The following is a 15,295-nucleotide window of genomic DNA, read 5'->3' on the forward strand; positions in this document are numbered from 1 at the left end:
ACCAAAACTTGGGGATCCATAAATTCCTTATAAAAAATTGCAAAATTAGCTGGCAAGATGGCTCCTAAGATAAGGATCAGAATTTGATCATGATGGGAGGAGAAACCAAGTCCTGGAAGTTGTCCTCTGACCTTCATATGCATGAATGCAGGTCATGGCACTCACTGTTCACACGTGCACATACACTATCCACACACACACATACGCACAGAACACATATACACACACACTAATAAATGTAATAAAACCTACAAAGTATTTACATTTAACTGGCAAATATACCCCATATACTCAGCTAATCATGTGTACTTTACATGACTTATAACACCAAATACAATATCATGCTATATGGAGAAGAATTTTACTATAATGTTTATGGATGACAGGAAATATATCTGCACATTTGGACTTTTGCTTAAACCATTCCTCCATTGAAGCAAGGTTGGATCTATGATGTAGGACCGGATACAGAGAGCCCAGGATACGAGGCACAAGACTCATGGTCAGGCAGCAGTCTAGGCTGGAGAGGTTGCTGTCTCTGGTCAGGCTAGTTAAACTGTCTTTTGTTCCGTTGGCATGTGATTGTCACAGACGTCCTCAGAATTTAAGACACCCTGCACATAAATATTCCTTAGGGTTGTATTTAATTTCATCCATGGATTAATTATTGTACACTCAGTCAATAGAGTATAAATCCCAAGTGCTTGTAGGATTCCCAAATTGGGCTCTAATACACTTACAGCCTCTCCTGCAATGGATGTGTAACGGACAAGCCATCACAGGAGGCTTCGCAGCAATGTGAATTATGTGTTCAGTTGCCAGCTAAGCAGGGCTGATGTACGATCCAAACCTTAATGTTCCTGCCAGTGATGACTTCTCCCTGTATTTATCTACACATTGGGTGCAAGGTAACCATGCAGCCAAGACCCACTTGGTTTGGACAGTGTTCAGCCAAAGCAGCATGCCGAGGCTTCTTGTAGAGGCTGCTAAATGAGTTCAGCTGAGTAAAATCAGCATCTTTGGCCTATAAATCCATCCTTGAGGTCAATATTAAAATCAGGTTACCATGTGATGTGCAGCCAGTGGATAAATTTTTTAAAAGGGATTGCTAAGGGATTTACTTTGATGAAAGATTTTTTTGCATGATTTTCTTCATTGGAAGTATTAACCTTTACTTATGATGCTTTTAAAATATATCCTTAGAAAACTTCCTCCCTCCCTCCCTCCCTCCCTCCCTCCCTCCCTTCTTTTTCTTCTCCATTTCCCTCTCTTTCATTTTAAGTATGTTCTAGCAGTGGAGATGTGAGCTTTTAGCTCCCAGGATAGACAGTGGCAGAGTGGGTACGAGTGTGATGTATCAGATATGCCAGGGTTCATGGTGGGCTATGTGGTCCAGAGAAAGGCTCCAGTTATCATCACTGTCACTCTGGTCATTGCTAGGAAACAGGAATGCTGGAAGTTTCCACCTGTCAATCATGTGTTTTAAAACACGTTGGCACCAGGATTAGCCCAAGAAAGGAGGTCACCAGGCTCTAAGAAAGCCTGTATTTTAAGTTAACAAAACAAGGCAAAGCCAAGGCTGATGCAAAGTTTAGAGGACAGCATATGTGTGACCTGCCTTAGAAGGCTTCTCCTCCCCATTCTTTCCTTTCTCTGCTTAGTTTTCATTAAATGTAATGCCAGGCAGTGCCACCATGCCAGCCTCTCTGCTCTGGTCCCCTGAATGGCAGTGGTATTCTTTGTCCAGGTGCTAAGAGCCCCCCTGGCCTGGGGCACTTGGCACAGCAGGGAGAAGAGGGCTTCTGCTCTCTGGCAGAGCTGCTGCTGGCGCAGTATTCCCACTGCTCTGGTGCTATTTATTATTTTCCTTAGTGGCAGAATTTATATCCCCACGACGACACCCAACTCTAACTCCATGATCTCTCTCGGGGCTCCAGAGAAACTTCCTGCCAGTTTTTGTTTTGTATTCAGAAAGCCGATCTGCGTTATTATGAAGCAAAACAATAGAAGCAAAGATTTGCTGATCTTCAGCTTGCTTCCTTGCTACCAACCTAAGGCCTGGGAAAGATCACAGGTCTTGGAGTTTCTGACTTTACCTATGGATGGATAGAACAACAGGCCCCATCTGCCTCTCATGAGACAGCAAAACATGTCAGTTACACGGAAGTGTTGCAGGGTGTGTATGTGCTACAAGTTCTACTGAAGGATTTGTTGTCAGAGACTTTTCTATCGTAGTATCCACATAGACCCTCTAGTATTCCCAAGTGCCATGCACAAAGCCTCATTGGTGATTAGACCAGCTTCCTGCTCTTGTTGTTTACCACCACGTCTGGATCTTCTCGGCTGCTCATGGGCAAGCGGCTTGAATATAGATAGGCAAGTGGTCTTAAGTTATCATCGCTCTGATGACACCATGGGCAAACACAGCTTGAGGAGGAAAGGGTTTATTTGGCATATATTTCCACATCACTGTTCATTACTGAAGGAAGTCAAGACAGGAACTCAAATAGGGCAGGAACATGGAGGCAGGAGCTGATGCCGAGGTCATGGAGGGCTGTGGCTTATTGGCTTGCTCTCTCTGGCTTGTTCATCCTGCCTTCTTAAAGAACCCAGGACCACCAGCCTAGGGGATGCCACCACCCACAATGGACTGGGCCCTCTCCCACTAATCACCAATTAAGAAAATGTTCTACAGGCTTGCTTACAGCAGGTCTTGTGCAAAATTTTCTCTCTTGAGGATTCCCTCCTTTCAGACGACAGGATCTTGTTTCAAGTTGACATAAAATTAGCCAGCACAGCAAGGCAGAGGGTTTGGGATTCTCTTTATCAATACAGTGTGACAACACGTATTTTTTTCCTTCCCAGGGGTGAGTCCCCTGGCACAGATTTGAAGGTAGTTAAATAGGAAATGACACATCCCATAGGTTGTGTAGGGTGTCATATGTAAAGAAGCTGGTAAAGATGAACAGGAAGGCTGTTGCTGAGCTGACTGGATTTGAAAGCTAGCCTGTACAGCGGAAAGCAGGGACCAACCACCTCAGAGCTCAGAGGAGCCATCACTCAGGGAGAGCTTGCATAGCTGCCCACTGCCCTCTCAGTGTAGAGTTCAAACCCACTTAGGTGGTACGGGTTCCCTTAGACCAAGATTTGAGCATAAGTGGTTTATTTGGAAGGTTATACTAGAAAATAGGCAGCAGGTGGAGGAGGAGACTTGGGAGAGGAGAAAAAGGGAAAAGCAGAGGTATCATCAGCATAGCACACCACGAGGAAAGGTTAACACTGAGTCAGAGGGGGGCAGTATGGCGTGCTTCAGAGACACTCATCACAGGGTGACCAAACTCCTGGTCAGTCACTGGTAGGGGACCAACGAATAGATATTAGTCCTCTAGAACTTCTACAGGGCCACAGACATGAGGTCAGAATGGCCTCTCATGGGTGGACAAATGCTGAGGCAGAGAGACAGATGTGAGTGCTGGCAGCTGACTAAACTGGGCCCATCAACATCTGTTGAACGTGGTTATGCAGGCTTCCCCTCCAGCCTCATCTCAGGATGAGGTGAATGTGAGGGGAACTATTTTTCGGCGGGGCGGGGGGAGAAGATAACACTTCCTATATATTATGTTGGGTATCATTTGTAGAGATAAGGATTTCCATTGGCAGGTAAAGTGTGGTCAACCCACAGATCTCCAGAGGCATCGAAGCCTACTTGTTATGAACACTTAATCTCAGGTTCTGTGTTTAAGTTTTTGGCATTTTCTTTGGCTCACCTATACAACGTCTCTGTGAAATAGAGTACCATCATCCTTGTACAGATGACGACGTAGGTGTAGAGATGTTAGGGAAGCTAATGCTGCTTGCTTATGACATCGCGTCTACCTGCCCCCGCAGCCTGTTTGATTGCTAAAATGTTCAAATCTTTTAATCTGGGGGAAACGTTTCACCTTCCTCCTGCCTCTTGCCTATTGAGAGACTGTGGGTTCCACTGACTATGACAATCCCTGACTATGACTATCCCATATCTGGGGTCTGACCATATCATTCTGTATCTCCAGTTCCCAGGAGTTCCGTAGACTGGGAGTTTAGCCAAAGGCTTCTTGACATGTTTGAGCAATGAACATTGCTTCCTGCTGTTGCTGTTCTTACATGGTTCTGCTGTATGGTTGGCTGGTTGGTCAGCAGGCTGATCTCTCAATATACAGTATTTCTGCAGTGTGCTCTTAACCATACATGATAGGACTGTTGGAACATCAACATTCAAACCAGGCAGGAGTTCTGCCAGCACTGATCATCAGGGTGCTGAGCCTCAATGAAGACTAAAGTTTCTTACAAAGAAATGAGGAAGGTACAGGCCAGATATGCCCCATTTCCATGACCATAGATTAGCCACGCAGGAGACTTCATGTGGCAATACCTGCAAGGCTCTTGCAGACTACAGAGTTTGGAGACCAGGAGGCACAAGACAGGAGATACTGGTGCAGGGCCCCTCGCCAAGGACACCACCTTACTCCACAGACCATCAACAGAAGGAACATATCCTCCTTTTCCAAGCTTGTCCGTATTTTTTTGTTTATTTTATTTTTTTTAGTTGTTGCAAAAAAAAATTTCCACTTCCTCCCCGTTTCCCATTTCCCTCCCCCTCCTCGCACACATCGTCCCCTCCCCTCCCCCCACCCCTGCCCCTCCCCCCATTCCATTCCCCCTCCCCCCCTTTTTTTTTTCCCAGACAGAACTAGCTTTGTGTCTTAAGTCAGCCCCTACAGGTCCAGAGAACCTGCGAGCTTCCACTCCCAGTTATGTCAGGCAGGTGTAATCAGATTTGGTTAAATTCAGGGACAGACTCCACAACACCAAGATGGTGACGTCACTTCCACTGTGATCTCATCCACTCTCTTACTGACTTGGTGAACGACGGCTCTCAGGTAGTCTCTGGATCTGCAGCGGCTTCCCTGAGGGCCCTAAGGGAGGATGCCCTGGTTGGGCCTTTCATTTTCACTGCTCCGCTGCTCCGTTTCCTTGTCATCTGAGTCCCTCCACCCTGACCTACAAGATGCAGTCAGTGATAATTGTGTTTTGCCTGAATATGAAACATAGCAATCTGTAGCACGTGAATGCTACTAGCTCTCCTCTCAGACCCCAGATTTTGCTGGATGGGTGAAGAACACGTGGAAGTATATGCAAGAAAGAAAAATAATTGCCTGGACTTCTGTTGCAGATTTTAGTCTCATTTTGTTCCTGGACGGTAGCCTAAGTTCTGCACAAAAGGGGCATGTTTCAAAGAAAGATTTTGAAACAAACTGAGTTTTTAGTATGAAGAACAGTCATTGGCATAGCTAGAGCTTTTTGCCTAGTGGGAGATACAGTCCTGGGCAGGAAGGCCATGAAGACCCGAGTGGAGAGAGCCTGGTGGAAGCATGTGTGGGCCTAGGATAGATGGAGTGTAGGCAGGCCTGGAACATATCAGCATTAACGAGAGAAGGGCAAGCCTTCACTTGAGAGAACTTTAGATCTAGGGGTTTCAAATGCTTTAGACAATTTCCGGTCTCACCGGAGGCCATCCCACTGCAAACCACACACATATTTGTAAACCCAACTTTCACCTTTAAAAATATCCATGGCTGAAGTGATTCTCATCTCTGTTTGGCTATTTCAAATGATGGCAACAACAGATAACACCCAACATGTAACACTCCAGCTATGCGCTGGGTGTCTACACAGGCTTTAGACACACACGGTGCTAACTTTCCAGGGCTCGGCATGTCAAAGTACCTGAAAGCAACTTAAGAGCCTGGCTCAGAGTTTCAGAGGCGTCAGTCTATGGCAGTTGGTGTCATTGCCTGGGCCTTGTGGTAAGGGGTAGGCATATGATGGGGGACAGCTGTTCACTTTGTGGAAAGAGAGGAAGAGAGGGGGCACATTCTAACGTTGTCTTCAAGAGGCGCACCTCTAATGGCCTGACGGCTGGGTTATGCCTCATCTCCTAAGTTCTCATTACTTTTCAGCAGTGCCGTTCGTCATTGGCCAAGCCTTCAACTGCGGCTTTTGGGAGACATTCAAGACCCAGCAATAACTAATGTTTTTGTTTAACTTTTATACTAGCGATGTGATGGCAATCCTGTCATTGTTAACAACGGTAACATTTTTAACATTAAGCAATGATAACTGAGAGAGATTAAGTCACCTACGCTGAGTCATACAGCCAGGAATGAACAGGAAAGTTATGGGTCTAACAGCTCAGTTCTTGCTATGTCTTGATGTAGAAAACCATAAATACGTGAAGGGTAGTGATAATGAACTCTCTTACCTTTACGTGATCTCCTTTTCTCCCTCTCTCTTTCCCTCTCTCCCTCCCTCCTTTCCTTCCCCCTTCCATCCCTCTCTACACTTAATCCAGAACCCAACTTCTAAAGTTTCCCCTACGTGGTTTTTTTTTTGGAAGAATTTGATATCTTATTCTCTCATCTGCCCCAGGCTCTTGGGAAAGAACTCTTGGTTTCTACTTAGTGCTAACACTTCAGAATAACATAGAAAAGAATCTCTAAATTCTCATCAAGCTGATAATGAGCTTTATCATACCACAAATGAAGAGCAGGGACCGTCTGAATTTGCAGCTGTCAGTCTGTAATGGTCTTCCTCACCACACAGCTGTATGGCCTCTAGTGAAGCCTTTGAGTTATTCCCTATGAAGAAAACCTCCCTGGAAGCAGAACTTTGCTTTTAAGAAGTCAAATTCCATGCCAAGGGAATGTGCCAGGAAGAATATGGCATCTCCATCCTCAGAAAACAGATGGATGACTTCCCTTCCCGAGGCTGACCTGCATTCCCCCCGGACGCTCACCACACATTTCATTCCCCCCTTGTTTGGTCCCCTGAGCCTGTGGAATAGGACACATATTTTGAAGTAGTGACCTCCTTGCTCAGAAGGTGAAAGGATGTGTCAGCACATTCCACAGTTGTTAAGAGACTTTCAGATGTTCCTGTGTGGGATCGACCAGCCTCCTGTGAAGCCAGCTTAGTCTAGAAGTCTTGGGTCATGTTTCTGAACGCTCACAGCGAACTGCCGTCACACTGGTACATGTATCAATAGTGCTGCAACCAGGCAGCTGGGTGAAATACTCTCTCACAGTTACAGTGGTAACTAGCCTCAGACCCTCTCATTCCCTCAAGTCAAGCAGTATTTGATTTAGCCCAATTCTAACAGAACAAAAGAACTCAGAACATGTGTTTGGATGGGCTTTTATTTAAGCGCCAAGGTCCTGCTTTGCCCTTGGAAAAGTTTCATTCTGTTGCTTCAGCTCTGATTTTCTTTGCCAAAAGAGTAGCTTTTTTTTTTTTAATAGAAAAGTTAAAAGCAGGGTAACTAGTGCAGCATTGTGGACAGGAATGAATGTGGCTGACACCAGGAAGCAAGTGTCTAAAGCTCTCTCTTTCTCTACTAGCACTGCAAGTTACTCACTTTTCTCACCTCTTACTCACACAAGGCATCGTGTCATGTGAGTCATGTGACCTGTGACCTGAGTTAGAGGCAATAGCTGATGAAGACCTTGGATCCAGGAGCAGAGACAATCCAAGTGCCATTGCTTTCTGGCTGCGTACCTCTGCGCTTCTGAGGGTACTAAAGACTAACTAGAAGAGTGCATCTTTTAGGGTTATTATAAAGATTAAGTCAGGGGGTGAAGCATGTAGAGGAGAGTTCATTAATAGTGATAATACTATAAGAAATAAAGCCTTGCAGATCTGTTAAGCCTTGACACTTGTTGCTAGGATGAGGAGATAATGATTCAAAGCAATTTCTAAGCCACTCAAGATGAAGTCTGGGTTTAATCAAGCTCTTACCTGGTGTGGGAGGTCCTTCTGTCTATATGTTGTTTTCATTGGCTAATGAATAAAGAAACTGCCTTGGCCTAGTTCATAGGGCAGAACTTAGGTAGGCAGAGAACTGAATGCTGGGAGGAAGAAGGACAGAGCCAGAGAAGCCATGGGTCCCCCGCCTAAGACGGACGCCAGTTAAAATCTTGCTGGTAAGCCACAGCCACATGGCGATACACAGATTAATAGAAATGGGTTAAATTAAGATGTAAGAATTAGCCAATAAGAAACTAGAGCTAATGGACCAAGCAGTAATTTAATTAGCACAGTTTCTGTGTGGTTATTTTGGGTATAAGCTAGCCAGGCAGCCGGGACAAACAAGCTGCCCCTCCTTACAACACTTACCTGTGGTTCATGCTCGGGCTTCACTTTCCCAGGCTGGACAATAAGACAAAAAGGGAGCCCGTGAGATGTTTTGAGCTGTAACAGTCTATACACCCACTGCTCTTTGTCCTGTTCTCTGATTGATGTCATCAGTTTTAAATATACTCAGATCTTGGTTCGTCTACCAAGTTTTTATTTTACCTTTCTGTGATAATTTTTCTCATTGCTGTGATCAAATATCTGGCATAAAAGCAACTTCCAGGAGGAAGTGCCTATTCTGGCTCACGGTTTGAGGGCCACAGTCCCTCATGACAGGGAAATCATGGTAGTGAGCATTCAAAGCAGTTGCCAGACCTGGTCCACAGTTAGGAAGCAGAGTGGTGCTCCATTCACTTCCTCCTTTATGTTCAGTTTAGGAGTCAGCCCATGGCGTGGGGCTGTCCACTCTAAGGATGGTTCTTCCTGCCTCCATTAAATCTCTCTCTGGAAATGCCAGAGCATCATAGGCATGTTCAAAGGCGTGTCTGTGTGTCTCCTCTGTGAGTCCAGTCAAGTTTACATTGAAGATTCACACCCGCTGTCTTCGAAGGGCCAGTTATTGGTTACAGAAAGCATGACCACTCTTACCTTCCCATCTCCCTCCCTTCATAATGCTTTTCTCGCCATTAGTGCTCAGCTGGGAGTACTCTCAACTTCCTTTGGTGTGCCCATTTTTAGTTTCTCTCTGACTTGGTATCTCTGTAGAATTCAACAAGTCAAAGGGTAAGGATCCATTGCCATTTGCTGGGTTTCTCTTCTCTAGAACCCTACCATAATGTTTGTCAGACCTCCCGCTGAAACACAGAATGAGTTGCATGTGGCTGGGAATCTCATGGCCCATCCTCCCACTCTTCCATTTGATGTTGTTAGTGGGGTTCTTTTCACAGCAGTCACTGAGAACTATCTCCAGCTCCTGTATGGCCGTGCCTTCTTTCAGCATGTGCACATACTGGATTCATTCCTTTCCTTTCCTTTCCTTTCCTTTCCTTTCCTTTCCTTTCCTTTCCTTTCCTTTCCTTTCCTTTCCTTTCCTTTTTTGTTTTAAAACAAAGTAACATGAACATATTGCATATTTATTTTTTACACACAAGTGTGGATGTTTTCTAGGCTATCTACCAAGACTGACTTTATGAGCCGTAGAGCATTTCTGTTTACCAGTTTGCAGCATCTTTATGTGAGATGTCACCTTTCAGCTCAGATTAAGATTGAGGCAAGCTCACAGAGCAAGAAGCTGTTAGGTGATTCTGCTGCAACAGGATCTGCCTGTTGTAACCCCCGCTGACTTCTTACCTCTCTTCTCCTCCACTACACTAATGGGAGACACTCATCAGTTTTTTAATTTTTACTTTCATGTGTGTGGATGTTTTGTCTGCATGTATATCTGCACTACGTGTCAGTCTGGTGTCTGAGGTCATCAGATCCCCTAGGACTGGAGTTACAGACCACTGTGAGTCACCATGTGGGTTCTGGGACTTGAACTTGGGTCCTCCCACAGCTTCTGAAGCAACCCTTTATGGGCCTCTTGTCCTGGACTGATAGAGGTGGGTCATTTGTCTATCTGTTGCTTTCGTTGCTTAATTGATAAAGAAACTGCCTTGCCCGTTTTGATAGGACAGCAGCTTAGATAGGCGGAGTAGACAGAACAGAATGCTGGGAGAAAGAAACTGAGTCAGTTAGTCGCCATGATTCTCCCACTCCAGACAGATGCAGGTTAAGATCTTTCCTGGTAAGCCAGCTCGTGGTACTACACAGAATATTAGAAATGGGTTAGATCAATATGTAAGAGCTAGCCAATAAGAGGTTAAAACTAATGGGCCAAGCAGTGTTTAAAAGAATACAGCTTCCGTGTAATTATTTCTGAAAAAGCTAGCCGTGCGGGTGGCTGGGCACCAGGAACGTAGCCCACCTCTCCACACAACAGAGTGGCGTCCTACTACACTGGACTCAGCCTCTTTCTAGCCCAGTGGCTGTCCAAACCTCCACATTGGTAGTATACATTTGCACACAATATTAATAATTTTATGTTTCTAATATATCTGTTATTTTCCTTTGATATTATTCAATTCTCGATCTTGATTTTGCTATGTTTCCTAAGCACCCAAACTTGCAATATTTACCCCCTCTAACTTAGCTTAATAAACTCTAATAGAGTTTATTCTCACGTCTGCACACCCGGTCCTCACCTTCTCTGTGCTCCATCAATGCATTTCTAGTTGTCCCTGTAGCATCTCCATTTGGTTGTTACCCATCATTTTAGTTTCATATGTCTAAATTCAATAGGACCATCTGTTAGTGATCCCACCCCATCTGTTCGTTTCCCCATTTCCTTATCTCTGTAAACGACACCACATTTTCCTATTAACCCAGACTAGAAACTTTGGCACTACATCTGATTTCTTAATTTATTTACCACTTATAAATAATCTATCACTAAGTCTGGATAATTTTTCTTCTTTAAAAATGTCATCCTATCCTTGATATGAATTATATTTAGAAAATATTGAGTGAGAACTTTTGTCACTTTTTATTTTTCTGCATGGAACTTAAGACAAGATTATGGCAGAAAAATGACAGAAAAAAAAACAAACATTGATGGTGCCTTCTAGTTGAAAAGTGAATTGCGTGCATGTGTTTGTCATACTTCCTGTCTGAAACATCACAATGGTGGCTGTAAAAGTATGTTTTAAAAAGGCAGAAAGGTACACTAAGAAATGATAGTAAAGAAAGAGCTAAAGAGAAGGATAATTGGAATCTTCTTGAGGTAGTTAAAACCCTGATTGCCTTTCTTTAATTCAGCCTACCCCCAAAAAAGACTAGTGGTTTATCCTCTGCAACATGGCTGTAGGTTGGTCCTACCAAGTTCAGAGAAACACTTGTATTTAGAATGCTGGTTTTGGTTCCCTTCCCAGAAAAGTACTCAAAGTTCAAAATTCTTTGAGGCAGGAGACAAGGAACCCCTGTCTGGGTACTCTAGCCAGCTTAAGAGAAAAGGCATGAGACATTGATCTAGACACTCCTGAGTGATATTACCTGGCCTCATCATCTTCCAGGAAGAGCACAGCTCACAAGACACATACTAAAAAATAGACAAGTACACACACTTCAAACAACAAGGAGTTTATCACCTCACAGTTCTAGGTATTGAACCCAGCACTGAGGTGTTGGCAGGGTCACGTTTCCTTTGTGCTCATTCATCTTCAGAACAGGTATATAGGGTGGTGGTGGCACACACCTTTAGTCCCAGCACTCAGGAGGCAGAGGCAGGTGGATCTCTGTGAGTTTGAGGCCAGCCTGGTCTACAAGAGCTAGTTCCAGGACAGGATCCAAAGCTACAGAGAAACCCTGTCTTGAAAAAAAAAAAACAGAAACAAAACAAAAAACAAAAACAAAAAAAGAAAAAAGAACAGGTAGATAAGAATCATCAGAATTTTTCAAGAAGCATTGACTATTGGAGGCAGAAATGGAAACAAAGCAATATGGTAAACACTCTAAGTTAATTGCTACTCTGAAAGAAACAAATAAAAGAGTGCTTTCTATCTGTGAAATAACACAAAGAGAGGATACAGAAATTATGAGTGAGAACAAACACAGAAAACAAACAAAATTCAGAAAGAAAATTATAGATGCTATGGGAGCAATAATAAACAAAACAATAGAAATTCAAAAAATTTATAATGTGAACAGTCACCACTGAGGTACCTCAAGGTCCTAGCGAAATAAGAACCCCCTAATCAGGAAATGACAAGAAAATTAGTGAGATAGAGATCCAAAGAAAAAGCCACAAAATTGATAATAGAATTTGTTTTTTTGAAAAAAATTAGACTACCAAATGCCTAGTCAAATTAACCAAAAGGAAAGAAAAAAGACCCAAAATGATAAGAATAGAAGGTTATCTATAAAATACAGAGAATAATTAAAGGATACTTTGAAAATGCACAGTTCCCAAACACAGGGAAATTTAGAAGGAGTACATGAACTCATAGACTTATAAAAATCAAATCAAGAAGCTATAAACAACTTAAAGAGATCGACAAATCAATAAAATTGAGGTAATAATAAAATTTTCCAACAAAATAAAACCCAGAACTGAATAGATTCACTACCAAGTTCTACCAAACTCTTAAAGAAGAGCTACCCCAGTGCTCCCCTACCTGCCCCATGACTACCCCAGTGCTCCTCTCCCTGCCCCATGACCACCCCAGTGCTCCCCTACCTGCTCTGTAAAGTAGAAAATGGCCAACCAATCCTAAGAATCTGACATTACTCTGATATTAAAACTAGATGAGGACAAAACAAAGAGAGAAAGCTATAGACCAATTTCTGTTAACAGAACAAAAATTCTCATGAAAGTCTGGTAAACAAATATGATAAACACACTAAGAAGTCATATGCCATGATCAATTTGGTATAATTCCTGTAATGTAGGATGGTTTAACATGTCCAAGTAAGTAAGCATAATACAGTACATAAACAGACTTAACAGAAATCATGTGACCATTTCAATCAAGGAGGAAAGGCCTTCAACCAAGTCCAACATTCCTTCATGACAAAAGGCCCAAAGAAACTAGGACTCTAGCAAATTTCAAGATAATAAATACCACATGTAACTAATCTATAGCTAATAGTATCATGAATCAAGAGTGTCCACTTCTCCCACTCTTATTCAGTATAGAGCTTGAAGTCTTAGCTATAGCAATAAGAAAAGAAAAACAAAACAAAACAAAAACTCTACCTGCAGGAAAAAAAAAGAAGTAAAATTATCTCTACTTGGGTGATATGGTCTTAAAGATCCTAAAGATACTATGACATTCTTTACAGAACTGAGAAAAATCCTAAAATTCACATGGAAGCACAAAAGAGCCCAGGAGCATCAGCAGAAATCATAACACCTGATCTCAAATTCTGTAACAGAGCCATGAACATAAAAACATGGTACTGGCACAAGAACAGACAGACATCTAGACCCAAGGAACAGAATGCAGGACCCAGAAGTAAACCCACCAAGTTCCAGCCATCTAATTTTAAACAAACATGTCAAGAATATGAATTAGAGAGAAGACAGCTTCTTTACCAGATAGTACCAAAGAAACAAGATCGCCACCATTGACGAATGAAAACAGATCCATATCAAATTCAAAAGTGATCAAAAACTTTAAAAAGCAAAATACTGAAACTTCTAGAGGAATACATGAAACACTCTAAGATATAGGCACAAAAAAGAAGTTTCTGGAAAGGACTCCATTGTCAAGAGGGCTCAAATGCTAACATTCGTGTCCTTCCTCCCACTTTTTAAGAATTTTTATTTATTTATTTAAATTTATTTATTTATTTAAGATTTCTGTCTCTTCCCCACCACTGCCTCCCATTTCCCTCCCCCNCCCCCCATCAAGTCCCCCTCCTCATCAGCCCAAAGAGCAATCAGGGTTCCCTGACCTGTGGGAAGTCCGAGGACCACCCACCTCAATCCAGGTCTAGTAAGATTTTTTTTTATCAGTATCTCCCACTAGCCAAGATTTATCTGAAAGCCATATGGCACAGAATCCAAGCTGCTGTAGCCCCTGAGAATCTGGCTTTGAGGTCTTACTGTTGGTTCCTAAAGAACCATTCACTGAGCACAAAGAACCCAAAGTGGCTGAGGGAAGGGTTTCAGCTTCCAGTTTAAAGGAATGGTTGACTCCCTTGGGCAAGATGCACTATTGAAATGCTAAATTAAAAGTTACTGTATCAACATAAGAATAAGAACTCCTTATATTGGGTGGGGGATAAAGAGGCACCAGCAGCAGCAACTCAGCAGTTAAGAGCACTTGCTGCTGCTCTGTAGAGGAGACAAATTTTAGTTTCCAGCAGCTAGTACTCACAGCTGCTTGTAACTTTAGAGGATCTGATGCCCTCTTATGGCCTCCATGGGTAATTTCATACATGTGGTGCACACACATTGGGCACATATACATAAAAGTGAAAACATCCTCCTGTGGATTACTAACTCTGTTACTGAGAGTAGCCACTCCAATTTGAAATTTTTGCCTCCTAATAAGATGATGGCAGTCTACACAACTCTAGTTCAAGACATGGACTCTGTAGGAATTGAAGGAAGGCACTTGCCTACAGAGTGTTAACTCTGGGTCCTTGTGGATGTAGGAAACATAGCATCATGGAGTTTTCTAGTTTCATCCATTAGCATGCAAATTTCAAAATGTCATTGTTTTATATCACGGAGTAGTACTCTAATGTGTAAATGTACCACATTATCTTTATCCATTCTTCAGTTGAGTGGCATCTAGGTTCTTTCCAGGTTCTGGATATTACAAATAATGCTGCTATGAACATAGTTGAACAAATGTCTTTGTAGTATGATTGGGCATCTTTTGGGTATATGCCCAATAGTGGTATTGCTGGATCCTAAGGTAGGTTAATTCCCAATTTTCTGAGACGTCACTGTACTGATTTCCAAAGAGGTTGAACAAGTTTGCGTTCCCACCACCACTGGAGGAGTGTTCCACTTACTCCACATCCTCTCCAGCATAAACTGTCATTGGTGTTTTCGATCTTAGCCATTCTGACTGGTGTAAAACTGTATCTCAAAGTTGTTTAGATTTGCATTGCCCTGATGGCTAAGGATGTTGGACATTCCATTAAGTGTCTTTTGGCTATTTGAGATTCTTCTGTCGAGAATTTTCTATTTAGTTCTGTACCCCATGTTTTAATTGGGTTATATGAAAATTTGATGTCTAATTTCTTGAGTTCTTTATATATTTTGGAGATCAGTCCTTTGCCTGATGTGGGGTTGGTGAAGATATTTTCCCATTTGGAAGGCTGCTTTTTTTGTCTTATTGACTATGTCCTTTGATTTACAGAAGCTTCTCAGTTTCAGAAGCTCCCATTTATTTATTGTTGTTCTCAATGTTTGAGCTACTGGGGTTATATTTAGTAAGTGCACATGCCCAATGCATTCAAGGCTACTTCCCACTTTCTCTTCTATCAGGTTCAGTGTGGTTGGATTTATATTGTGGTCTTTAATCCATTTGCTCTTGGGTTTTGTGCATGGGAATAGATATGGATCTATTTT

The sequence above is a fragment of the Alexandromys fortis genome, unplaced genomic scaffold (genome assembly GCF_014885135.2).
Source record: "Alexandromys fortis isolate MF-2015 unplaced genomic scaffold, M_Fortis_MF-2015_v1.1 scaffold_130, whole genome shotgun sequence".
Lineage (NCBI taxonomy): Eukaryota > Metazoa > Chordata > Mammalia > Rodentia > Cricetidae > Alexandromys > Alexandromys fortis.